The 27,500-nt window shown below is 38.5% G+C and overlaps 1 protein-coding gene across 7 annotated transcripts in view; it reads left to right on the forward strand.

The window, feature by feature from the left end:
* The window catches only part of NPAS3 (neuronal PAS domain protein 3), a gene marked incomplete at its 5' end in the record, with an annotated part of 847,295 nt that overhangs the window by 678,931 nt on the left and 140,864 nt on the right, over positions 1 to 27,500 (forward strand). The gene's annotated exons all lie outside the window — the stretch shown is intronic.

Below are 27,500 nucleotides of genomic sequence, written 5' to 3' on the forward strand. Positions count from 1 at the left end.
AAGATGCTCGCTGTACTTGGAATTAAAGGTGCAATCAAACTTCACATGATTCATGAAAAAGCCATTTATACTGAAGTGGCAATTAGAAAATAATATATATTTATTTTGGCTTTAATTAGCAAATCTACAAAATTGAAAGGAAAATATAATTATTAATATAAGTGTGAAAATGTATATTCCTTGCTTCCAACACATTACTCCTATCATCTGGTAACATCATTGACCAAGCTTTCCTAGAGGTATAGACAAGTATTTTGGTAGCTCCACTATAATCCTTCTGTACTTTTTCCGCAAAAGTGCAGTGTCAGTCAACCCAGTAGCCCCCATTCTAACCAAAGTTCCCCTTAATACAGTAATTTTATTAATTTAATTTCTATTCAGTTCTCTTGCAATGTTAAGAGGATGTTCAGCCAGTACTGAGAGCATTGATTTGACTGAATTTGTATTTCTGGAGTATTCTTTTAACAGAGTTACTGAAATCTCAATCTGTAACAAGATATTAAGTGAGATGGTACTGATGTGAGGGGAGAAGAGGTGCCCCACAAATGTTTACCACTGAAAAGTTACCTTCAAACCATATATTAACTGCACAGCAATATTTACTCTAAAACAGGGTCCGCATTTTTATATATATTAGCTTTGCTAAAAGTAGGATGACCAGATAGCAAGTGTAAAAATTTGGGACGGGGGTGGAGGGTAATAGGTGCCTATATAAGAAAAAGCCCCCAAAATTCCCTATAAAATCAGGACATCTGGTCACCCTAGCTAAAAGACTATAGTCAGTGAGCCTATTTGAAAAAATATACAGAGTCTGATGTATTAGAAATGGTATGCTGTAAATTGCAATGGTCGAATGCAAATACAAACATGCATATAATTATATCAGTGTGAGGAATAACAGAGCAGATGTATACCCTAGTTAAGGTAAAATGTATAAGTAACAATCACTAAAACCATTAAGGATGTGAAGTTTCCTCTTTCATTATGCGTATCAAGTGGAATTTTGAAACATTATCAGTGGACTTTTTTACTAACCATAATAGATGGCTGCATTTACTAAGACGTACAAAAAACTGTTTGAAGATTCATCCTGAGGTTTTTCGTTAGTATAAATGCTGTAGATATTACTCACCAATCCACAAACCAAACTTGTCCTAAATAAACAAGGGTTGGAAAAAAGTGTTTGGTCTCTGGATTCATAAACGAAATCTAAAGCAATTGTGCAGTAATGTACTGCTCAGAAGTGAAGCTTTAAACAGGTTTATTACACATCCTAGCCACTGCAGCAATCCATTATGGTTAATAAAATAGTCTGCTGGTGATGTTTCAGAATCCTTTTTCATAAACAGAAAGAGGAAACTCCAGACACTTTGCCGTAATATTCTGCTTTGCACACACAAAATCAACAAATGTTGATTAGTTTTAAGAACCCTACAATATATGCTATGCTTCAGAACCTTTGGTTGTCCAACCAAATTCCATTAGAATTTAAGCAAAATTTAATCTAGGAGACCACCACTGACTGTAGTATTGTCTATGGTCCTGATCCAGCACCCATTGATGTCAATGGAAAGACTCCCATTGACTTCAGTGGGCATCTGAATCAAGCCCTTTATTATCAAAACTAAACAGAAATGAAACCAAAGTAGTAGTGACAACCTTAGACATTTTTTACAAAATCATGAGATTGTCTTAAAAATCTTTTTCTTTGCCTTCTGCTTTTGAACCTTTAGAGTTCAGATTTTCAGGCTTCTCTCTGCAACAAGGAGGCCTAGAAACTTCTTTAAAAAAATAAAAGATGAGATTCTGTTGTAGTCACATGGCTCCAGAGTCTAGGGCTTTAAGGAAAACATGGACTATTGAGAGAGTCGCAGTAAAATTGTGAGAGGTGGCAACACTGGAAAAAGTTAAGTTCACAGAGCTACAAATATTCAGTATAAAAATACAAAATATAGAGATGCAGAAGGTAAACTGCTCTCAGAAGCTTTGTTTGGGACCATATTAAAATAATTTAGAAATGGGGCTTCTACCACATTCTTTGGGAGACCGTTTCAAAATCTAATAAACGTCACTGCGGTAAAATGTTTCCTGTTGTCTTGCCTCAGTTTTTCTTTGTTCATCATCTATCTCTTTACTCCTTGGACATTATCACATTCTCAGTGTCATTTGTGACTTGTCATTTGGGCAAGCTACATGTCCTGGAGTAAACATTCCCAAAGGACAGACGCATGACCTCCCTTACCTTTTTGCAGGCATAATTTGTATCTGCATTTTTGTACCTGCATTTTTGCAACTGCTGGTGCAAATCAGGGTATTTTCACTTGCAACCACCTGATTTGCATCTGCAGTCACATAGATGTATAATTTGCTGGTGCAAAAGGGAGTTTTTAATCTTTCCAAATAACTCAACCCCCTCCTCCCAGGCTTTTAAGCATTTTTATCACTTTTCTCAAATTCCCTTAGATCTATGAGCATGTTTCTGGATATAAGGTGACCAGAACTAAAGGCATTCTGAAGCTGGTCTTACCAATTCTCTCAGCAAATGCCCCATGATGTGAAACTTCTGGACAGAAAGCACATTTCTTTCTTCTGCCCTTGCCATTTTACATTACATACATACATCTAACCTGTGGTCTACTGTCACCTCTGGGTCTTCATTAAAACCTGTGCTCTAGGTGATGGAAAAATGAGTGTCAAAGATTTTCTTCTTTTGCATTCTCCAACTGATGGTTGGCTCAGAGAGGAATTAGCGTAGTGGCTAGGGCACTTACTTAAGATCAGCCACAGATTTCCTACATGACAATGAGCAAGTTGCTTAGGCACTGATTTTTAAGCTATTTAGTCCTTAGTCCACTCCGTGTGGCAAGGCCTAAGAGAGAGATTGCTAAAGTCCCATTTTCAAAAGTGGCTTAGGCATTTAGGATAGGAATGATAGGGCATATCTACACTGCAATTAGAAACCCACTGTGGCCTACGTCAGCTGACTTGAGCTCATGAGGCTTGGACTAATGGGCTGTTTGTTTCTGTGTCAGACTCTTAGCCTGAGCCCCATAATTCTGTTTAATTGCAGAATAGATAGACCCTCAGGAGCCGAAGGCTCATTGACTTTTAGTGGAAATTTAGACTCCTAAATGCCTACGTCACTTCTGAAAATGAGACTTAGACTCCTGCATCAATTAGGTCTTGCAATGGTGACCGGAGCAATGCCTGAATACCTTCTCAATTTCTAGGCTTTAGCCTCTCTAGACATTGATTCTCTCTCTCTCTAAAATGGGAATAATAACCCTAGCTGCCTGGGGTGTTGTGAGGGTAAATACATTTAACAAGATTGTGAGGCGTTCAGTGACTAGGGTAACATGGGCCATATAAATAGCTCAGACGAGGTAGAAACAGAACAAGTCCTGATTTTAGAGTAACTTTAATTAAGGAAGAGAAAGTTATGGTACCTCCAGAGCCTTGGAATGTTGTTCAATGGTTATGTCATAAGTACAGTGAAACCTGTTTAATAAGTCACCGTTTTTTGTCCAACGTACTGGATGACAGCATAACATAACCTGCTCAGTTAAAGACCTTTAGCATTGGGCCTCAACTTCTCAATTCAGGTGGAGCAGCTTTTCTAGTGGCTGGAAATATGTTTAATAAGTGGCTGCTTAATACAGGATGAGTTAGTTTGGGAGAGAGGAAATCCCTTGAAGACTAAGATATTGCCTGCAGTTAATGCAGGAGACCACAGATAGCAGATGGCCATAAGTACAGGTTTCACTGTAATCTTTAACTGTTCCCTGTGAAGATTATCTCACCCTCTCTTCCTCATGATTGTCTCATCTTAGTGCCTTATAAATTGGAACAGCTCTTAGCAAACCTCATTAATATCCCCTTAAAGGTGGTCTGTGTTTTGCAGACTGAAACAGCGACCTTAAAAACAAGTTTTAGTTTTTAATTAAATAGACTACATTTTAACAGTTATGCAAGCCTCAGGTGCATCTCAATTTGTTGTTGTTTCTTCACTTGTGTATGCTATGGAGCCCTTCTGCTCTCAGGGAGATTTTATATTCTGTGGTTTGTATATGCTGGATTTAGCGCTTTCTTCCAGTGTATTGGGACAGTTACAACAGCTCTTGTCCTTTATGTAGTTTACATTTCTATTTGGCAGTGACTTATAATTTGTAGGGTATTTACAGCACAAGCATACTAAAGTCTCAATGACATTCTCAATTTCCAAATAATAAATTACCTAATATCTTGTGATATAATTCAGAGTAAATACTTCTCTGGGATTTTTTTATTCAAAACTGTAAATTATATAATTACACTCACAACTAGAGATAATAAGATTGAGTCCATATTAAAGAATATAATACAGTTTTAGTGAGATGCTGTGGAAATGAAAATGAATAGTTTATACATTTGCCAACATGTGAAGCTGTGTCTATCTTGGAAGAGTTGTTCTGTGTAGTAGTTGTAAACTGTCCTTTCATCTGGTTATCAAGGTTTAGTTTGGTGAAAATCACCAGTTTGTTTATTTTAAACTAAAGAAAATTCATAAAAATGTTTTTCATAAGAACTTCAGTGCAGTCTATTGAAATATTTGTTTTTAAACAGCAGTCTTTATTCCCCTTTTTGAGGATACAAGAAAACAGGACCTTTTCACCTTTGAAACCGGCTTTTCCATATTATTCATGCCAGTCTTTTCTTGCTAATTTTATGATTATAATGAGGCAGTGGTGCGCTAGTTAGCACAGGCTGACCTTCTAATTGAAAGGCTGTAAATTCAGTCTCTGTGGCCAGCACTGGCAGAAATTTAAATAAATAGGGCTGCAAAGTCCTTGTGATGGGCTGGCCTCTTGACCAGGGGGCTACCAAAGTCCTAGTCATCTGTCATCTAGCAATGCCTTGTAATTGCTGTGTGTTAACTACCTGACTCATTACAAATCATGATTGTGTACAAAGCACAATAAGCGAGGAGAGGATTCTTTTACTGGTTAAACTGAGTATTCAGCATTTGAATGTCTTTAGCATCTGGCAAGCTGCCTTTTAACAAATGTTTCCTAACACAGAAATAAGAGTGTGGGTGGTATAAACCATAGCTCTGCTTTGTCTATTCTATATTTTAAAAATTAGCCCTGCAATCACATGCCGTATGCCACTTAATTTCCAGATCATGGTAAAAGTGAGAAGCTGGCCAGATCAATTCAGTGATAACTTACGTCTCTTTATAGCAACCTTTTGTTGATCGTAGCTCTATTGTTTATGTATGTGTTGTAGTTTTGAAAGAGAAAATAATATTGGTTTAATATGAGATTTCCTTTCCGATGAGCACTTGGGATTGGTGCTCAGATACTACTGTGATAAGGGCCATATAAGTACCAAGTTAGATGGGTGGCTAGTTATCTGTAAATATGAGCAAATGTGCAGTATACACTGTTTTAAAGAGAAACAGCCCATGAAACTGTGGCAGCACGTCTCTATACATAAATAAATATCTGTTAAGATCATAAGGTAGGTGCTTGACACATGCTCACTGAAGTTTGTAACATTAGCTAATACTGTATTAGTAATAACTAATAAAAGCTGGTAGTCTGGTATTTTATGAAGCAGCATTCTGCTGTCAGTGCCATGCATCTTTATCATGAATACGTCATACAGACAATGAAAATTTTCCATATCCTTTAAAGTTTTGCATTCTGTATATTTGGTTGTTCGACAAATAGAGCAAGCTTTGCCGACTTCATTTTCATTCTTGGCAGCATGTTTTTATCATAAGGCAGATAGTCATTAATTTACAGAATCAACGCTGGGAACAGCTTTTGTGATCTCATATTAAATTTTCCCCTGAATCCGCCCCTTGGCAAAAATTACTCACATCGTTAAAAAATATTTAATTAGGCTGTAGTTTATACCCAGCTCACTGGGGAAATGTTGGAATTAATATGATTTGCATGAATTCTGTTTCTCTTTTTCTGTTAGAGATTAGTTTTGAATTCAGTTCAGAGGGTCGCTGACACTGCCAAGGACTCACAATCGTGAAGGTCAAACAGGTAGCAAATACTTCCCTTGGGTAGCTTCCCTGAAAAGACAGCTCAAAATTGCTTTTAATTATGGGTTACCTAAAAGGCCACTTGCTGTTTTTATTTTTCAACAGATCTCTGAAACATTATGTGGCTTGAAGTTTTAGGTAGACCATTTTAGTTCACATCTAAAACAACATACCCAAATGACATGTTTTATTTTCTTTTCCTTTTCCTTTTTTTAATTACCTAAAGAATATTTTCTATAAACCTGGGATTTCTAGTAGCAGTTCCTTTAATGGAAACAAACTGTTTTCACTTTTAGTGGGGTTTACAGAAAATTTGAAAACACATCAAAGAATATTTAGGGAGGACTGAGTTATGAGTCAGTTTCCTTCATAGCAATGCATGTACTTGCTTAATTATTCTCCAGCAGATAAGATACAGCGTTTAGTTATGCATTCTCTTGTTTATGATTTCAAGGGTTAGGAAAAACCCGGGGGATCTGCAATCCTGTGCGTTTTTAGAAGAGAATTTAATGGAATATTTAATTAATCTAATCAATCAATTAATCTCTGTTACGTAAATGTTGAAATCTAATTCTTCTTCACAGCTGTATCAATAAAAAGAAGAAACGAAATGGCTGCCCACTTATCAGGATAATGGGAAACCATTACAGACACAAAGAGAAAGTGAAATTGTATTAGCTCTGCTGTGCTAGCAGAGATATTGCAATGTTAACAAAGTACTCTCATATTTAGGACAGACCACAATATGTCCAGTGTGGTCATCTGATGTGCAGTCTATTTCAGAAGCTCATCCATCAAGTGAATAGATGAAATTTAAGAATAGTCCCCAAATCTTAGAGATTTAAAACCTGCATAAATGACAGAAACTTCATATACTTTGACAATTAAAATGTACCATTAGTTTAAAAAAAAATCCTATTAGACAGTGCCTTGTAGAGTTGACTTTTACTTTGAATTCAGAAAATCCAAACCATTTGCTTTACAAACTATGTACAGACTGCACCAAGCTACTGACTAACCAACTGTTGATGAATAAATATTTATATATCAGGTGATTTATATAGAACTCCTATCAGCATTGCAAAGGTGAGAGTCAATTTGACCCCCGTTTCTAAAACTGTAAGTCAGTCCAGCCTCTTTAGAACTTGGAACTTTGCCAGAGGTATCTGCTGCACCAATGGCAATTTAATTGATAACAATGCAGATGAAGATTGTTTCATGCACAAACTCATTTCCAAAGCACTCTTATTTTTTCCCCTTTTCCCAAATACTCCCAAATCCATTTTGTGAACCTCATGGGTAGAAGGGAAAATTAAATTGCAAGTAGCACAGCATTTGTCTTATACAGCGTCTGTTAGCAGGTGTGTGTATATATAGATAAGTGAGCTCTTATGGCTTCACTGCATAAAACTACATACGTGGGTGTTGTGCAGTTTAGTAAAGAACCTTTTATGTAAAAGGTGGGAAATATATAAAAGGAAAAGGAAAGTAGAAGATTTGTATAGATGTTAAAATATATGTTTTATGTACTGGGCTACATACTGTATACTAAATTCAATGTGATCTATGCATCTAAACTTCCATAAAACTCTGGAAGTGTACAGGATTGGGTTACATATACTTAACAACAGATTGTACACATGTAAAAATATGATTTTATTGGCACCTTTTTGATTACTACAGCAATAACCAGATATTTGCATCAAGGTCTCATTTAGATTTGTATTTAATAATACCATAATAGCCTCTTTTTATTGCTTTCCTACAGTAACAGGAAAAAAAGGGGAAAGAAGAGAACTGGCAAACTTTAGCTGCTTTTGAACCCATTTTCATGTCTTTTAGGTTCAGCAAACCACCATTTCTTTAGAGAGGCACATTTTTCATTTGAATATTGGCATGTTCATTCTTCTGTCCTCTCCCAAGATCTAGTTCCCAATGATTTTATATTACACTGTTTTTGGCAAAGAAAGGCCACAGCTTTATTTGCAGCACAAAATTGTCCAAATACAGAAGCATTAATTATGCACATTATGTACAAAAATAATACTGTTAACCTTGCCAGCAGGCAGTCTTCTCAGTCAATGAATAACATCCTTTTCCAGCTGTGGGGTATTGAATTCTCTTGCATGTGGCAGATAGAAACACTGACTATTCTAACCCACAAAAGTATACTGCTTCAAAGTAGGCATACCAAAGGCTTCCAGCTTTACCTAATAGCTACTGAGAATGCCAGTGCTATTCATTTACCAACATCTCTTTCTCTGTACATCAAGAGAGAGGTCTGCTTTCCCCCTCCTTCTACACCCCAATTATCCCTTGTGAAGAACTAATCCCAATGAAGGCCAGCAGTCCCGCATAGTAACCTGAGACCCTGCTTCTCTTACATAGTATCATGGATGCCCCTCTTATATGCGAATACAGGAGATAATAGTGTATAGATTTCTCAGTGAGGCACCACACGTGCACTGTGGATATTATTAGTAATACACTCTTATTTGACTAGGGTTTGGCCGGATTCCTGCAGTAAGTTAACATCTTTGCCTTGTCCAAGTCCATATTAAAAGTGTATCACTGAAACAACTTATTGGATACCTAGAACTGACACACCTGAAAGGCCGTGACCATTATCTGATTCTGTTTTATAACGTTGCTCTGTTTGTGTCTATAATGCCTTTCATACATAGCTCTGAATTGCTTTTCAAATACTAATTAAGCTTCAGAGCAATGATGTGTGCAAGGTAAGTAGTAATACACCCATTTAACATGTGGGGAAAGTGTGGCACAGCAAAGTTATCTGAGATGTGCCTACTGCTCCACAATAAGTTAATGTCAGAGAGGGGAACAGAACTCGGGAGTCCTGACTTCCATTCCATTATTATGTGATTAAGAAATCCATTTCTAGCAGTCCTTCTCAGGCCTGAATCCACACGATTTTCATGATCAGGAGTCTTATACAATCCTGTATTTTGTAAGTCCCAACTATACACCTGGAATGGCCAGGCCATTGTTAAAGACAGACCGTCCTTAAGAATCTAATTTCTTAAATGCCCTTCAGAGACTGTACTAACAAATGAAAGAAGGTGTCAGAATGAGCTGGGTGACACAGGGAGGAGACTGTGGCATGGACACTCAGCTCTTATATTTCAGCAGTGTAAAATATTTCCTTTCCTCAGGTAAAATCGGAGTTGTGTTGGCACTTTTCTGATTTTTCACAGTGAGCACTGTTTCTCTTCGGCACATGCATTTCTGCTTGCTTTTTACTTCTGAGTTCCAGTCCTGCCTTCTCCATTCCAACTTTGTTTGATTTCACAATAGAGGCTAACAAAACCAACTGCTCACAGTATTTCTTGGCTTGTGCCTTTAAACATTTTTAGTCAATAGAAGAGAAAAGTGAAGAGTTGTTCTGTTCTGTCCTTTATGAAGAGCTTATCTCTTTGTTTCTGTCATTCTGTCTCTCATATTTGTATATTGTGTGTAAGGAGGTGATACCATGTGATAATTTGGAGAGGCTTTGGAATGGGAGCAGTAGGGGATAGGGTTCTGGACCCCCAGCAGCTTCCTTACACACACACACACACACCATCAGGACTGATGCATATGGACACTGAAATTTAAGCTTGTGTTTGCTGTGTGATTTAAATACTTATAGATGAAATAAAAGGGAAGATGAGGAGGATGGAAATCTAATGTCTTAATCCATTAAGCAGCCCCACTAGATTCACAAAGGAGTAACTTACCCTGGAGAAAGAATTGAGCTTATGGCAGCTGGAGATTCTATATCTATATATAGGGCCCTACCAAATTCACAGCCATGAAAAACGTATCACGGACCATGAAATCTGGTCTTTTGTGTGATTTTACCCTATACTATACAGATTTCATGGGGGAGACCAGTGTTTCTCAAATTGGGGGTCCTCAGCCAATTTACAGGATGGTCGCAAGGTTATTTTACGGGGGGGGTTGTGGTATTGCTACCCTTACTGCTGCGTGGCCTTCAGAGCTGGGTGGCCAGAGAGCAGTGGCTGTTGGCGGGGTGCCCAGTTCTGAAGGCAGTGCCCCACCAGCAGCAGTGTAGAAGTAAGGGTGGCAATACCATACCATGCCACCCTTACTTCTGCGCTGCTGCCTTGAGAGCTGGGCAGCTGGAGAGTGGCAGCTGCTGGCCGAGGGCCTAGCTCTGCAGGCAACAGTGCAGAAGTAAGGGTGGCCATGCCATCCTTACTTCTGGGCTGCTCTGCCCTGAAGGTAGCAGCAGCGCAGAAGTAAGGGTAGCAGTACCGCAACCCCCCCTACAATAACCTTGGTACTTTCCCACACACACAACTTCTTTTTGAGTCAGGATCCCTACAATTACAACACTGAAATTTCAGATTTAAATAGCTGAAATCATGAAATTTGCAATTTTTAAAATCCTATGACTGTTAAATTGACCAAAATGGGCCATGGATTTGGTAGGGCCCTGTCTAGAGAGAGAGACAGAGACCTAGATCTAACAAGATGCATGCCAGATCATCATTCTGATTGCTTTGGTTATGTAATCTCTTCCCAGCACTGTCATCACCCTGCCCTCTCTTCTTTTTGTGGTTTTAGAGTCTGAGCTCTTCCTGGTGGAGATCATGTCTTATGCATTTCACAGTGCAATGGGATCCCTTTGGTGACTGGGCCCATGGCTGTTCCTATATTATAAATAATAATATGGCTATAATTATAAGGTAAATGTAATTGTGCAAAAGCCAAGTCAGTGGTCACATATTAGCAAATTAGTTCTTACCCAAAGCACGTATCTTATGCAGCTTCTCTTGTGGCCAAATTTTTGGACAAAAGGCATTTTGAGGGATGAAGAATTGACCTGTATATCTTTCTTTTAAGGCTATTGCCTTTCACTTTCACACAGCCCCTTCATTGCATGACAGAAAAGGCAGGAACTCATCCATTCTAACGACTGGGTTTCATTTCTAAATTAATCAATTAAATGGGGAGAAAAACACATATAGGTAACTGTTGTTACTCACTTAAAGCCATTAGACAAGGTGGAAAAGCCAGTTGTAAATTCAAGTAGGAAACTTACCTATCACCTTTGATATTGCAACCAAGGAAGAAACAAAGTCAGGCAAAAAAAACCCCCAGAATGTTTAATTAGTTCAGATGTATAAAATTGTGTTGTGTTTGATCTTACCTACAGAAAGATAGCAAAACAAGGCCCAGGATTAGCAGATACTGGGTGATACCCTTCTTTAGGTGCAGGAAGGATTCTAATGTGTTAAGGAAACTGAACTGATTTTCCTTATGTGGAAACGAAATTAATGTTTACTAAATATTAATTGAAATAGACCATTTAGATATAATCATAGTGTCACCATTTACCAAAACCACCTGAACCACTTGCTATTCCTATTCTACTTGATCTCTTTCCTTTGATACCTTTAACACTTTAACCTCCTGCTCTACTTTCTCTGGGTGTTTGCAGCTCTGTTCTTCCAAATACCGTCATATCACTGGCCACTTTTTCTGTATCTTGTTTGGTAGGTCTTAATCCTTTTCTGCCCCTGCTAACATGCCTTTGGGTTCAGCCCTGGATCCCATCTTCCCCCATCCCTTACATATAGCACTGTTATCTGTTCCCAAGTTTTCAGTTGGCTCTTTTGTAATTTTGGCTCTCAGATCTACCCATCTACCTCTATCCAGTCTTGCATCTCCAACTGTCTTTCAGACATCTTGTCAGGAATCATCACCTGCAGCAGAGGCTGTTGGGAAGTGAGGCCTGCAGCAGAGCCAGTCCCTGGGCAATCTAGCACATGCAGCTGGCCTGTAGTAGGCCATCTGATTGGTTGGAAGAGTGAGCAGTTCAGCAGCTGCACAAATCATTTGCCCGCGGGCTACGATAGCTCCTGCCCCTGCCTGGTTCCAGCCTTAGACCCAGCCCTGCTCCTGCCTGGCCTCCCTCCTAGGGTTGCCAAGTCTCTGGGATTGTCCTGGAGTCTCCAGGAATTAAAGATTAATCTTTCATTAAAGATTATGTCACGTGATAAAACCTCCAGGAATATGTCTAACCACATAGCAACCCTATTCCCTCCACGTAACCCAGTTCTGAGACTCAGGTCCAATTTTTGACTTCAGACTTTAGCTTTGACCCTTGGCTCTGGCATCTGGCTTCTGAATCTGGTTCTGACTCTCGACTCCAATTCCTGACCTCTGACTCCAGTTCTGACCATGGGCTTCAACTCTGGGCATCTGAGAGTATGTCTACACAGCAGTTAGACACCCGCAGCTGGCCTGGGCTCGCGAGGCTCTTTAATTGTGGTGTAGATGTTTGGGTTTGTGCTGGAGCCTGAGCTCTGGGACCCTCACCCCTCTGAGGGTCCTAGAACCTGGACTTCAACCCATGCCCAAATGTCTATACTGCAGTTAAACAACCCTTTAGCCTGGGTCCCTCAAGTCCAAGTCAGTTGGCACAGGCCAGCCATGGGTTTTTAATTGCTGTGTGGACATACTCTGATTCCAGTTCTGACCTTAAGTTTTGTCATCTGGCTTCTGATTCTGGTTCTGACCCTATGCTCCGATTCCTGTGACCCTCTGACTGAGGCTGTGGCCCTGAGCTTCGAGTCCTGGCTACTGACTCCTGTTCTAATCACTAGGCTGATTCCTGCTCTGACCATTGGGTCTGATTCTTGCTCTAGCCACTAGGCATGACTGTCCACATCCCAGTCACGTGATATCTGAGCCTGGATTCCTTGCTGATATCTCAATCTAGTCAAAGCTGACATTCTTGCTTTTTTTTACTAATCCAGATGATAGATGCTATAAAGATTAGATGCAGTGGCACCCTTTAAAAAGTTCCAACTGTTTGAAAGATTGTACTAGCTCCAGAGTTGTTCCCTGTCTTTAAAATTGGGAATCACATTACGATGGATAGAGTCTTCCAAAGTGCTGGAACTTTTTGACCTAAGTCTGTTCTGTACTAGTGCTGACTGCTGTAGAAGTGCATGTAAATAAGAATCTTTCGCCACTTCCTCCCATCTCTCTCACCACTTAAAATCCACTATTTCCCACATATCCGAAACTCACAATCTTTGTTTCATTTTTGTCTCGTCCTTTTGTGCCATACCTCTACGCATTCAGTCTTTCACTAAGGACAGTTGCTTCGTCATCTGACATCAATACAACTCATCCTTCCTTTCCTTTGCATTCCCGCTGCTAAATCCCTTGGTCATCTCTCACCTAGATTACTGTAACTCTCTGCTCTCTGGCCACCCTGATTCTCACCTTTCCCCCTTCCCTACTTCTCCAAAATACCACTGTTCAAAGAGAGTTATCCTTCCTGCTGCCACTCTGACCACATCACTGATGCAGGCATATCACCTTACTATTTCAATCCTTTGACTGACTTCAATTTTTTACTATGTCAAATTCAACATCCTGTGTAATTTATAAGTGCCTACATCTCGCCTCTAATTTCTTTTTTCAATACTCTCATTCCTTTCTCTCCACAGTTCCCTTCATTTCCTTCTCTCATTCTTTGCTGTGCACTTCCTTTCATGCTACCTCCTACACTTGGAGCAGTCTTGCACTTCTAGTCTGCCCAACCACCCTTCTCTCTCATTCTTCAGATCCTCCCTTAAAACTCAGTTGTTCTCTGAACTCTTTCTGTGTGTTCTCCCAGTGATCTCTCAACACTCTCCCTTACGTGAGTAATTGTCCTGTGTTTTTTTTTCTTGTCTCTGTTAAATGATCAATTCTCTGGGACAGACATTTCTTTTATTCTACTGTATGTTTTATAAAGCACCATGTACATTGCAATACTGCCTAGATTATTATTAACAGGACAAATATAAGGACATTTAAAAATCTGAAGGAAATAATCTTAATTTACAGAAAAAAGCAGCATAAAAAGTATCTGGGTATATGTTTCCTCTCCACATTTTGCATCCTGTATCATTGCCTTTCAAATGTATACATTTCTGGCTGCTAAAAGAAGGAAAGATTGCAGAGATGAGATAAATAAATAAAAGTTGAATATGAGGATATCAACTTCATCAAATCTCTAAACTATTTTTAGAATAGCATCATGTGGGTTGGAAGGTGTTGGCTGCGTTGTTTACAAGGCCTTTGTATGATAGTCATTATTTCATGCTCCTAAGGCTTATTCTATAATGTTTTGCTTATAGTATTTTTCTTAATTGTATCCTTCATTATATAAAGTCAGGTCTTTACCATATGGTTCATTCAAATAAGTCTTGTGTGTGTTCAACTTATATATCTGCAGGAATTGCTTGGACTTGTTTGTAAGTGTAGGAAAGTGTTTTTCCATTTACATGAGAGTTTATAAACATTAAAACATAAATCTTTTAAAATACATGTATTTATTCTGTCTATTTTTGACAAAATTGCTTTACCTGTTATTTGAAGGGTAGTACAAGCAATACCCATTTTAATGAATTCCTTCTAACATGAATGTGTTCTGTGGGTTAGTCGTAAAAAAATGTGTATCTTAAAAGGTCTTAGAAATGTTTCAAACATTTGTCCTTTTTTTTTTTTACCATGCCTCAGATGGAAATGCATCTGTGAATCTGCTTTTTGTTTGTGTTTTCACAGAACCACATTTGCATGCCCCAAAAAAGAATCAATATTACGAATGAGAAATCTTCCAAAAAGTCCTTAATTATACATCTGTGTATCGACATGTAATATTTCGTGTTTCCTCTGATTTTTTTGCTCCTTTTAGCTGACACATGAGGACTTTGAAAGGAGTAAAATCAGCAGAGAAACAGGGAAATGCATGCAAAGTTGTTAAATGTGATGGCAAAATAAAAAAGCTTCAGTCAGTATGATCAGGTTAAAAAAAAAAAAGACAGCCAGCAAACTGTCTATCATATGATGAAATTTGACAGTAGGGATTATGGCTTTGATGGACCAGAACAGCTAATAGAAGAAGCTGACATTTTTGAAACCCTGCTAATTAAGGGTTCCTTCCTTAATATTAAAATAAAGTCTTTGTCTGGGTTTTATGGTTGGAGAATCAGGTGTTTTCATTAATATATGCCAGTCAGTCTTAATAAGCTTGGAGGGCAGAGGAAGTTATTATTGAGTGACCTTCTACAAAATAAGCATGTTGCTAAGGGCTCTAACCCTGCCCTGTTCAGACTGATGAATCTCATTTCCAATGCAAAAGCTTCACAAGAAATCCAAGTATTCTCTGTGCAATCACAGAAAATAATCCTTGTGTCTCTTGTAATGTCCAGAATTGCCACTTACTATACTACTACTGTACAATGAATATTACAATACATATTATTTTTCTAGCACAATTGTCTACATTTCTGAATTGCCAAGAATGGAAAAACTTATTGTGAAGACACTTGTATTGAAAAGTCAGCTCACTTTAATACTTCTCAAATAGCCATCTACTCCGTTCATGAATTATAATGCACAGAATACATCTGACAATACTAGCTTTGAAAGAGATATGTCTATACTATTACATATTCATTTTCAAATAGATTTCAAACAGATTTTAAACCATTCATTGAAATTCATTGAAATGATAAATTCACAGTTGGATTTTGATTGACTCTTAATCTAATTTTACATGTAATAAGTTTTCATCTTTGTGTAGTATTTTTGCTTTTCTGTTGTTTTTTCAAGCTTAAATGAAAGGGCATGGTAGCCTTCTAAGATTCTTCTCATATTTGCAGATAAAAATTAGAAAACGAGCTGGTTGACCAAGTGAAATCACTGAAGCATCATAGCTGCTGGTGATGTGTCTCACATCCACTCTGCGTACACTGTTCTGTGTAGAAAACAAATATCCCAAGACTTCCTGCAGATATTTATTAATGCTTTGTGACTTCATTTATTTTCTCCTATTGGGTCAAGTCAGTTCTCTTAATGGTTCTGTGAGATGCCTACCCACAGTAAATACAGTAGATAATAGATGAAAATCAAAGCAACACATTGAGTTTACTGATACTGTTGTAATAAAACAATATGGCTAACAAGTAGAAGTATCAGAGTTGGGAGAATGGATAAGCTCTCAGGTCATTCAGTGAATATCTAAATTTTCAGTATCTAATAGAAGACAACCAGCTGCATTATGTTTATAGATGCTAATGATGGCAAAGCAGATGGAGCTGCTCTTTTAAAGATGCAAACAAAATCTCCCTATCACAATCTTTACATTGTTTGGTAAAACCCATTCTGAACAAGTTCTTATTAACCACGGTAACCATGCTAAGATGCTGTCAGAACTTACTTACAGCAATAGAAGTAAACATACATACATATGAACATATACACTTGTATATCACTAATATCATTGCCCATAAACGCATTGTGGATCCAGTGAGATAATTCAAGGCAGTGCAGTACCACAGCCAGAGTTGATGTTCAACACGTAAGACAGAACTGAGGTCTTTTTGGTTCATTTCTTGTGGCTGTCTGGGGAGGAGTTATAATTCCCCAGGGCATTTTTACAGACCACATATTTACAGAGAATAAACCAAATGTCCTATAAAACATCCTCTAAGTCAGAAAAAGGCCCCCTATCCCAGGCAATGTATGAGTTATTTCTGAATGCCGATTGGATGCCACATTTGAATACAGTAACAAATATTTAATCCAGTTACTCTAAAAAATCCTTTGAAATGGTTTGAATATGAAAGGATTTCTGTACAACTGTCTTTTATTCCCATAAAATCAAAGGCAACTATGCACTTTGGACTTACTATACTTGTGTTGGATTTATATACTTCAAGATTGAAATTTTAGGCTCTTTTATCCCTTTTTTTTTTTTAAATAGAATTAACTTAATTTTCCTCCACTTCCCTATAAGCAACCTAACATCTTATGAGGAGAAAAAGTAACACACGCACAGCATTTTTGTGTCAGAACCTAGAAGGCTGTCAAAATTACAATTGTTGTGGGTCCATTTTATCTATTTAAAATGCAGTTTTGTGGGAATTTTAGATGGTCTGAAGCTTATATAATATTAGCGGATAGATGTGAACATTACAAAAAACACCACTACAGTTTGTTCTAATTAGCATCTTTGTTGGCAGTCATGGGCCATGGAGAGTGAACTACCATCTCACCCCTATTAGTGGTCCCCTTCACGTTGGGTTGAAGCAGATTGTTGGAGCACATGGAAAACCTGTACTGCTATTCCTGTTCTGTGTAGAAAACAGAGGACTTCAGACTCTACTTTCACTATAAAAATGTTTTTAAAGGTAAAAGAAATGCAAGGTATAGTAGTTGAAGTATCTGAAATGTGGATGAGACCTTGCTCTTCTCAAAGAAGTTGGACTCACAACTTGTGAGTCAATATATTATAGAATAGTTTGTCCTATTTTATATTGAATTTAGAGCTCCATGAATTATTGTAAATCAGCCTGATCCAACTCAAGTTGAATCTGATGGCAAAGCTCCCATACACTTCAGTGGGAGTAAGATCTAGCCCTCAGAGAGAAATATTCCATTCCCATCCTGTTGGCACTGTTCTGCAAAATAGCACAAGAGCTTTGTTATCCCCTCAGCAGTATTTCTTATAATGCCTTCTATGACTCATCTAAGAACCAATATTAGTGCTCATTCACCAACAAGTACAAGGAAGAAAGCAGAAATTATCATCTTTATGCAGAAATCAATATTCATAAATAAAATAGCCAAAGTCACTTTACTCGAATACTGCAAATGCTATATTTTTACTGTAAATGAAATCAAAACAAGGTCATTCTGTTTTACTGCTGCAAAACAGATGGAGAAATGCATTCCACCTTTTGTTAGATTTGTTTCTATCTGCAACCTCTTCTGGTTAAGAATAAAGGGCTACTTGTGAAGGAGGGTGAGATTTATATTGCAGCAGAAGTCAACAAGTACTCTCCAGTTCCAAATGTTCTGAGTGCTGCACAAGACAAGAGTTATGGCAAGGCAAGGGTGCTTCAGAATGTTGGAAATGGACTGCAGTGATTTGCTGGCACTAGGGTAATGATTTATAATTGGGATAAGTGTGATACCGGGATTGAAAATCAAGCAATGTCAGCTCAGCTTGACAAATTGAAGCCCCAAATCTAGGGTCAGTTAATATGTGTTTAGATATCCATTAATTAACTGACTACAACAGCAATATATGAAATGTGATTCTTGCACTAAAAGTCACACTATAGTGAGAGATCAGAACGCATTGACATGCTGCAATATGTCAGCATTCTGCTAGTCATTATTATACAATGTAAATTTGGTTAATTTTTAAGAGCCAAGCACAATTCATACCAACTGAGAAGATTTTTTTAAAAAATATATAATAATGCAATAAGCAATGATCATTTCTTAAATGCAGGGATAAATGGCCACTTTGAGTAGCAGGAAGAGCATAGGTAAGCAGGGCTTTGGAGCTGTGCTCCAGCTCCGCTCCAGCTCCAGGCAAAAACCTGCAGTTCCACTGCTCCGGAGCTGCTCCACGCTCCAGCTCCAGGCTCCACTCCAAAGCCCTGTAGGTAAGTAACTGTAGCAACAGCCAGTGATATGGACATTCTGTATTTGTCCCACCTTTGGGATATGAACAGATTCTTGAACCCTACAACAGTCTTGCTGTACAGTATATCAATTCTTGTGCAACAGGAAGTCATTGGATGATGTAATAGTTAATTACAAGTTGCCAACAGGCATTTCTTTGTAGATAATGTCCAGCTAGTCATGGCTTGCCTAGCTTCTGGCCTTTGGTGAGAGTCTCAGGCTTCCTATCCTGTTCTCTGACTCTCCACTCAGCTGTTCATGTTCCTGTCTTTTGGGTCATCAACATCTTCCCCTGGCATCTTTACCTCCTATTTCCTGCAGGTGGCTGCTTTCCCTTGGCTGCAGGATGGTGCCTAATACTTCTTTTTTCTCCCTCACCTTGAGATGATTGCCACTTAGCGTAATCACATCTCTTGGTTGCTCATCAGCTCCTGCTCTGAGTGGCTTATAAGTGTGGAATGATCTAAGATAGTGAGTATCCTGAGTAGCCAGCTGGAGAGAAGTGAACTAGACTACAGCTGTATCTCATCTGTCCGTCACGGGCACCTCAGGAGACTAAATGAGCTATACAGGATTAGAGAAGGAGAAGATTTTAGTGGCAGGAAGAGATATGGGTACCAAAGAGAGAGAAGCCTCTCAAATTTCCTGCAAGAGAAGACAGTTGTGCTGCTCAGCCTTCAAGATTTCCTGTTAGCCTGAGCAAGGTTTCCTCTGAACTCAACGCATTCATATGTGTGTCCACTCCAGAGTGCCTTACGTTTCCAAGGTGGTATGTACATAATGAATATAATAGTAATAGCAGTAATTCAAATGAAAGAGTGAGTGGGAGCTGTGGGCAGAAGTGGGATATTCACTTCACTCCTCTCTCTGATCAAGGGAAAAGGGAATCAGAAATCTTCTCTCTTTCCCATGAAAGCAGGAGGAACATTTATTTTATTGTTCAGTTTTGTCGTATACCAATGTTTTGAAAAATAGTTTGACTGTGAAACCTGAACCTCCAGCAGGCTCATCCTTCCTCCCTAATTATTAGGCTTGAATTTCCTTTTGGTGTGAAATTGTTTGCTCCCTTCCTTTTTCTCTGAGAGGGAGCTCCAAAATGTTAAGGCCTATGCAATATAAAACAGCTTTTTATTCACCTACTAAAATTAGCAACATTCTAACTTAATTTGCCATTGGTATTTAAGGTACTCCCATCCCCACACAATCAGAGCCTTTCCCAGGAAAAGGCCACACGATTACATCCAAAGAATTCCCTTTGCTGGCTGGCATAGGGGTTTGGAGAGGCTTATATATAGAATTCCCACCCCAAGTGTCACTCATTTAAGTTATATCTGTAGTTGCAAAGAACCACCCTTGACATCCTGGTTCAACAGCCAGAGGAAATAGAAATAAAAATATTATAGTGAGAGTTGCGCTAAGAGAAAGTAAGAGCATACGATAGTAGACAGGCATCCTAAGCAGTCTAGCACCTGATGACAGTAATAGCTCTGTTGGATAGCCTTAACGCTAATTTGAATTGAGTCAACTGCCTTCGTCTTCAATCCTTGACCCAGTTCCTACAGAAAACATCATCACTTCATAGGGAGGTGCTAAACATTTGATATTCAGGCCAAAATTTTCAAAAGTGAGCTCTGATTTTCAGTGCCTCAGTTTTTAGGTGCCCAACTTTAGATGTCTCAAGTTGGGCACCCAAAATCACAGGCTATTTTTGAATATGTTGACCCTAACCCGGGAGGAAAAATTAAAAATATTTTTTCATAACGTTTCTCAAACAGTAACTTTTAGGGTCTGATTCTCCTTTCATACATTGGTTTCAATCAGAAGTGACTCCACTGAAGTCAGTGGCATTACACTGATGTAAAACCAATGGAAGGGACTGAAGAAGTTGCTAGTCTCACAGACTATTTAGAAAACTATGTGAAATGAGTTTGGCAATGGACCCAAACCACAAAATTTACTTTTGGATCAGGTTCACGGAGTGCTATGACCTGGGGTTAGGGTGGAGGTTGGGCACAGGTTAAATGAAATAAGAGCCAGGTACAAAAATCAGTTCTGAACCTGTTTTTAACCCCAATTCAGAAGCATTTGGGACCAGTGTTTGGTTCAGAACCCATCTGGTTTATTGTTTGCATTCTAAATCATAGTGAAAAGGTGTCCCCATGGCAAAACTCCATCACCACAATTGACACTATTTGGGCCTTTATTGGTTGTCTCAACAGAAAGGCTAAGGACTCAATAGGTGTGAAACCTTCGTTGTCAGAGATGGTCTCTTCTAAGTCAAAGCTGTGGAATTATGTGAAAAAGCCTGTCTACTACTACCGCTTCTGTCCTGTGGAAAAATGAAGGACCTCATTTCCAAAGTTGTTAACCCAGCATCTTTCATGTTCACTAAATAAACTTGAAGAGCAATTTAAAAAGCATGAGAATTAAGTCTTGATTTCACTGTTCTTGTTTATTTACAAATGTATTTTCATTATTTCTTCAAACGGTCATAAGAAGAAAAACAAAGGCTTTAATGAGGCAGTAAGGTATGTTCCGTAAATGAATTGAGCATCAGCAAAATTTATTAGAAAGTATGTGGAGATCTGCCAATCAAATCCAGGGAAATTCATGGACATTCAGACATGGAACTGGTTAGCAGTATGTCAATAGCATGGGGTTCTGTTACTCTCAGACCAATTTTAGAAATTGTGTGAGTGCTCCCTTTCATTATAGTATAAAATAGAAACAGGCTTTACTATGACACTGAACTGAGATATGTATCACCATATTTCTCCTTTAAAAAGTTATTTAAACTAATCTCTTAAGTAGTTTACACTCAACTGTCTATTTCCCCATCCATGCTGTACTGTACGTGTTCAGTCAAAGAAGATGTACTGTAGCATTGAGTTGCATAGTTACTATAATGCTGAGGTTATTCAGCATTGCTCACTACAGAGGGCCTAGCAAACTATATTGACATGCCTGCTTGATGGATGAGAAGACTAATTAGACTCTATTTCCTTTCTGCCAGCAGGATATGACGACTCTGATATGGAAAAGTCAACTGAAATGTTAATATATTTACATTTTTCACCAAACTTCTAAGTTGTAAAATATATCTCAGATATTTTAGGGTAATAATGAGGATTTTATGACATATCAGGAAAAGAGTCTTTAAAAACAAAACATGTTCCCCTCAGTGAATAGACTGGGTGAGTATAACTGGAGGTTATGGCCTTGGTGCCACAAAATACCTAAGCACATGCTTAACTTTAAGCAAGAATTGTCCTATTGACTCTAATATTTGTTGCATTGGGGCCCTTGGGAACAGCATTTCATTTACAAATACTGTTTAACAAGGTATGAAAGGGATTAGAAAAAAAGTTACTAAACCAGCATTTTTGTAATAAAGTATCTCTGTTTTTATTTAAAGTTGCACCACTAAAAAGAGATACCAGTCCTGATTCTTTGTTCATTTAATTGATATAAATCTGGGGTAGCTCTTTTGAGGTCAATAGGGCTACACGGTTGTAAAACCAGCATTAGCGAGAGAAGAATCTGGCACACAGTATGCACCTCTGTCAAGGTTCCTCCCCCACTCTGAACTCTAGGGTACAGATGTGGGGACCTGCATGAAAAACCTCCTAAGCTTATCTTTACCAGCTTAGGTCAAAACTTCCCCAAGGTACAAAATATTACCCCCGTTATCCTTAGACTGGCCGCTACCACCACCAAACTAATACTGGTTACTGGGGAAGAGCTGTTTGGACGCGTCCTTCCCCCCAAAATACTTCCCAAAACCTTGCACCCCACTTCCTGGACAAGGTTTGGTAAAAAGCCTCACCAATTTGTCTAGGTGACTACAGACCCAGACCCTTGGATCTTAAGAACAATGAACAATCCTCCCAACACTTGCACCCCCCCTTTCCTGGGAAATGTTGGATAAAAAGCCTCACCAATTTGCATAGGTGACCACAAACCCAAACCCTTGGATCTGAGTACAATGAAAAAGCATTCAGTGTTTTACAAGAAGACTTTTAATAAAAAATAGAAGTAAATAGAAATAAAGAAATCCCCCCTGTAAAATCAGGATGGTATATATCTTACAGGGTAATTAGATTCAAAACCATAGAGAACCCCTCTAGGCAAAACCTTAAGTTACAAAAAAGATACACAGACAGAAATAGTTATTCTATTCAGCACAATTCTTTTCTCAGCCATTTAAAGAAATCATAATCTAACACATACCTAGCTAGATTACTTACTAAAAGTTCTAAGACTCCATTCCTGTTCTGTCCCCGGCCAAGACGACTACAGACAGACACAGACCCTTTGTTTCTCTCCCTCCTCCCAGCTTTTGAAAGTATCTTGTCTCCTCATTGGTCATTTTGGTCAGGTGCCAGCGAGGTTACCTTTAGCTTCTTAACCCTTTACAGGTGAGAGGAGCTTTCCCCTGGCCAGGAGGGATTTCAAAGGGGTTTACCCTTCCCTTTATATTTATGACAACCTCTATAGCAGGTAGAGAGTCACATTCAGTAGTTAGTGTTTAGTCAATATCTCCCATGCCCCCCTCCCCCCAGATACTACACAGTTTCCACACACATTTCTTATTCTCAGTATAGGTAATGGAAAAACTATATCGTCTCAGAGGATGGATTTAGACTGTTCTCAGTGGTAGCAGATGACAGAACGAGGAGCAATGGTCTCAAGTTGCAGTGGGGGAGGTTTAGGTTGGATATTAAGACAAACTTTTTCACTAGGAGGGTGGTGAAGCACTGGAATGTGTTACCTAGGGAGGTGGTGGAATCTCCTTCCTTTGAGGTTTTTAAGGTCAGGCTTCATAAAGCCCTGGCTGGGATGATTTAGTTGGGGATTGGTCCTGCTTTGAGCAGGGAGTTGGACTAGATGACCTCCTGAGGTCCCTTCCAACCCTGATATTCTATGATTCTACTGTGTGGTAACTGTTGGCAAATACTAATTTCTTTTAATGGTGACTACTCTATATGAATACCAACAAACCAATCAGGGTAGTGTATGTATATAATACTATCTTTCCTGCCGCATACATCATAATTATGGATGTTAGAAAGCACCCATCATCAATCTTCGTTACTACAGAATGTGGTTATTTGCTGCTATTGGTCAAATGAAGAGATGTACAAAGATTCTGACATAATGCAACTTGATTTTCATGGAGGTATTTTTGTATAGGAAGTACTGAGAATGGCTGGACTGTAAGCCACTCGACACTGTCCATTCCAGAGTGTTTTTATTAATGATTATGTAAGTAACAACACAAGGCACATGGCGACACTAGAAGCCCATACCTTATGCTTTCAGCCATCCAAGAAATATGAATATCCAGCATAATCACATAATTTTTTCACCCACCAAAAAATGGACTGCTTTTCTTCCTTCTCTGAAGCAGTGGATAATTTAAAATGACCTATCCCGCATCCAGCAAGCTGACATCCTTGGCAGTAGCAGTAGTTAAAAGTAGGAGTAGTTAAAAGTTACTGGCAGAAGTCCCGATTCAGCAAACCATTCCTATTCAGCAAAACAGTTAAGCATGTGCTTAAGTCCCATTGACTTCAGTGAGGTTTCACGTGTTGCCTGATTTTAGGCGGTTAGTATTATTATTTTAGATAATACGGGCCAATTAATCTGATCAGAACCTAATAAGGTTCTTGTCCCAGAATCAGGCTACACAGAGTTTGCAAGGACACTCACACTGAGACAAATGTAGCCTTAAACTCTTTTATTGAGAAAAATGGATTAGTAATCAAATGGTAAAAGAATCAGAGTTACAAAGGCAATAATATTGTTCTAGAGATACATGTGATATTACGTACTATAAAGCTTTTGATTAATATACTCACACCCTTCCTTGATAACCTGGTAGTAAGAGACAAAGGACCAGCCTCGCCTCTGGCATGCCAAAAGAATTCAGATCCAGGTTCCTCAATTCTTGAATGGGAGGTGCAAAGCTTAGGAGGAGCTGCGAGCTATAGAAGACTAAAGAAGTTAACTTAGAGTTTTACATAACTAACTGCCTTAGAACTTACAATTGAGAACTAATAGACAAAAGATAATAAACAAAAAACTAAAAACAAAGAAACCTTGAAGTTTAGAAGCTGAGAAGCTTGCTTGGCACGGTGAATCTTATAGAGCTTGAGCACCTGAGGCTTCCTTCTATGTCTGAACTTAGTTTCCTCACCCACAAAATGTTGGGGTACATTTACTCCATAGGCTGGTGTATTTGTATGTATTGATAGCATATACATACATATTAATGACATTAGCTCATTCTCACATCTGTTATTTCTGTCTTAACCAGTTATTTCAGTTCTTTCCAAATTGTGGTGTACCTCTTAAATACAAAGACGGTATGAACTTAGGTAGCTCTCCTATACCACCTAGCTTCAGTGCATCTTTTATCTATCTTTGTTACAGTTTACAACCATATATAGACCTTGTGCTTTAGCTCATCACCACTATCTAAGTGAAAGGTCCCAAACATACATACCCTAACTTAGCCTTAGCTCAACATACAGGATATGGCCTATAGGTCCCTTGCATTACAGTTAATACACACTCCAATATAAACCTATTATAATAAAACCAATAGTCAAACCCATAAGAAAAGATACACAGCCAAGCAAGCAGGCTAGTCCTATAGGATACACACCATATGCTTAACAGTTTTGCTGAATTGCAGAATGCTGAAAGTGCCATTTTCTCAGCAGTATATAGCAATAGCCAACAAACTCCAAAAGACTGTACAGAGTTATCTGCAAAAAGTTGTAAATGGAACCATTTGTAGGGCAAACTTTAGTAAGCATGCCCCTCACCCTGAGGCATTTGTTATTCCCAGAGCCCATATAGATCTGAGGAGGGGTATATAGGCTAATGACAAGTCCCAACTTGTGCATTTGTATGGGATCGTCTCTGTCTGATGTATCCCTTTAGAATCTGTATTTATTAAACTGCAGGCTGAAATCAAGAATGCTGTTAAACTGTCTCTTCTAGATATTGGGTTGTTCAATGGCTATGCACATTTTTGTCAACCAGGGTTGCAGTGATTTTCTCAAGGATTTTTGTTCTCGTTGCCATGAAGAAGTGGCATGTCCATAGCCTTAGTTTTGAAATATTTCTGATCCAACTCAAGATTGGCAGTAATAGCAAAGTATATCATAACGATTTTAGTAATCCAGTGCCTCAAAAAGAGAAATTAATAGCATTTTGGTTTCATTTTTGAACTTTACAAGTATGTCAGTGGTGTAACTAACACATCCATAGCCTATCGAAAAGACACAGGTTTATTTACAACACCTTTAAAGACTATTTTACAGTAATATTGCACAGAAAAAAAATCTTGTAACTCCTTCATCAGACTTTTCTTGGAAAAAAGCCCTAATTGTATGTACACGCACAACATCTCATTCCCCTTGGCGAATGCCAGAATGACCCGCTATAACAAAATGTGGGGGATTGTGAACCCCTGCTCTTACCCTTTACGTGATATCCAACATGGATAGTGATCACTATCCGTGATCTGAGTGTTGCACCACTTCCTCATTAGCTCTTCAAATCAAAGTCTCTAGCTTGTTCTTTAAAGGTAAGTTAAAATGATCATGGCCTGTGCCTGATAAATTCACCTCTTCTGAATCATAAATACCATGTATTTCTGCATCTCTGCCTCTGAGGATGATACCTCCTGTTGCTGTGATTTCCTGTTTCACCTACGACAAAGCTGCCGTCTCACTATGATTTTTTTCTGTTGGTGTGGGAGCAGTTGGTTGATAGGTCTGGAGGGTGGATCCAAGCTACAACTGCCATGCTGTTGTGTCATTTTCACATGCCTAGATTTAGTGTTTATAAACGTATCACATTTTGAATCTGTTTTCTTTGTGGTCAGTCACTGTGTAATACAGAAGTACATTTATGTGAAATGGTTCCTTGAGCTTCATAGTCAATAATCCAAAGCATATAATGAAAGGTATGTTGAAGTATTTCTAGAAGAGAGTTTTGATTGAAATACAATAGGGAAAACCTGACAGATATTGTGTATTAAAATTCTACAATTTACCTCCATATGAAATTAGTGATTTTTTTTCATATTCACTAATCCCCAAACAAAATAACCATCAAGAAAAAAATACACATTTTATTAGTTTCATTTAATTTCTTAATTGCTCGTATTCAGTTTACCAATTTATTGCTGTGTGAAATGCTTAGAGGCAATGCGTACATTAAAGGGATTATTTACATGTAATCCCTCCCTCCCAAAGGATATGAACTGATCATTTATGAATCCTGGTTTACGCTCTGTAACAATACCAGATGAATAAAATAGTTACTGTAAAATCTGTTTTCACTGATGGTCTTAGTAAAGGTAGGTGAACTTCATTTTTAGAATTTAGGTGAACCACACTAAAAATTGCTTGCTACACTAGAGCCACTTATTTTGTGGGAGTGTTTGCAATTGGTTTTAAATAGAACCCCCTCGGGACTTTGCTGAAAATGTAACCCATGTTCTATTCAGGATGTGGATAATTTTCAGATGTGGTTGTGATTTTACTGGGGAGGAGGTTTATAATTAATTTTAATATAATTGGCAAGGCTTTGCTGTAGAGATGCAGAATTGCAGCTTGCTCATTACCCGTGGATATCACTGTGGGTACCTGTTTGCCAGTCAAAGGCGGGGTGGGAAAACAAGATGCAGTGATAAGAGAAAGGAGAAATTAGAGGTATTAACCATATGGAAACCAAAGAAGGGAAACTGTCGGACTCTTGGGGGAACATCAGATACTGTAGTCCCATAAAAAGAAAAACATGGTCTAGAGACTGTCCTCAATCTATGGCCCGCTCGCTACTAAATTATTGCCTAGTTGAGCCTGCTCTTGACTCCTGCTCTGTCTCTTTGGCCATGCATGTAGCACAACACATTACATCAGAAATATTAATGTTCTGG

This window comes from Lepidochelys olivacea (genome assembly GCF_965140295.1).
Source record: "Lepidochelys olivacea isolate rLepOli2 genome assembly, chromosome: 6".
Lineage (NCBI taxonomy): Eukaryota > Metazoa > Chordata > Testudines > Cheloniidae > Lepidochelys > Lepidochelys olivacea.